Below are 948 nucleotides of genomic sequence, written 5' to 3' on the forward strand. Positions count from 1 at the left end.
ATTATGTTCTTTCTTTGTCTCTTTGCAGCATTGTCTGGGCAGTGGTGGTGCACTCAGGCTCCAGTATGTTTGAAAGAGTAGTTTGGAATTGCCCTGTTGTTATTTGTGTGATTACTTTATGGCTCATGCCCCCGGACTGTCTCACATTTAGCATACATGCTCGCTGTATCTGAAAATGCATTTGGTTTTCCAGTTTTGTTTGTGTTCCGTTTTAAATGCTTTCTGTTTTGCGATTCTCTCAATACATTACGAATTAACAGGGTTTCTGAGGTAACTTCCAGCTGCAAAAATCCTCAACTGAGAATCTGGGAAACTTTCACGGAGTATGGTCAGTCGGAGCAAAAGTAAGGAAGTCGTTCGTTTCTGCAGTGTTTCACAATGCTACCTTTCCCGGGAGCCGTCGAACAGACTAAATGATTTTGCCACAGACTGCGACGGTAAGCTCCGGAAAAACGAAATTCTTTAAAGCAGGTGTAAGCAACACAACGTTACCGGGGTACACCGCGTGGAAACAGATACTTAGGTGTATCTCGTCCATGCTCAACACATAGCCAAATTTAAACAAGTCCCATGAAACAACGAGTTAACGGAAACAGAAAGGTGAAAGGTACAATGGCTTCAGCTTTCAGTGTTGGATGCCACTGAGCTGCAGCGGACGCGACCGCGGCTTGTTTTTGTAGTGTAGCGGTCATCACGTTCGCCTTACACGCGAAAGGTCCCCAGTTCGAAACTGGGCAGAAACTGCTTTGCTCTTCAACTGCAGCCTTTGACATCGACAAGAACGGAGCTTTCTTGCTTGCTTTCCCATGTGCAAACCTGCCTTCGCGTTTGCTTGAATAAATTTTCTCTCGTAGTGCAATGCAATGCAATTCCATTTAATTACTGTGCAAAGCATTGTAAAGTTTTTCTCCAACATGGTTCTGATCATACGCCATTCTGTTTGAGAGT

At 44.3% G+C, this 948-nt stretch overlaps 1 non-coding gene across 1 annotated transcript; it reads left to right on the top strand.

Moving 5' to 3' along the window:
- The first annotated feature begins 670 nt into the window (after positions 1 to 670).
- Positions 671 to 743, top strand: trnav-uac (transfer RNA valine (anticodon UAC)). The gene has a single exon. It is a non-coding gene; the product is annotated as a tRNA-Val (tRNA).
- Positions 744 to 948: the final 205 nt, after the last annotated feature.

This window comes from Chiloscyllium punctatum, chromosome 18 (assembly GCF_047496795.1).
Source record: "Chiloscyllium punctatum isolate Juve2018m chromosome 18, sChiPun1.3, whole genome shotgun sequence".
Lineage (NCBI taxonomy): Eukaryota > Metazoa > Chordata > Chondrichthyes > Orectolobiformes > Hemiscylliidae > Chiloscyllium > Chiloscyllium punctatum.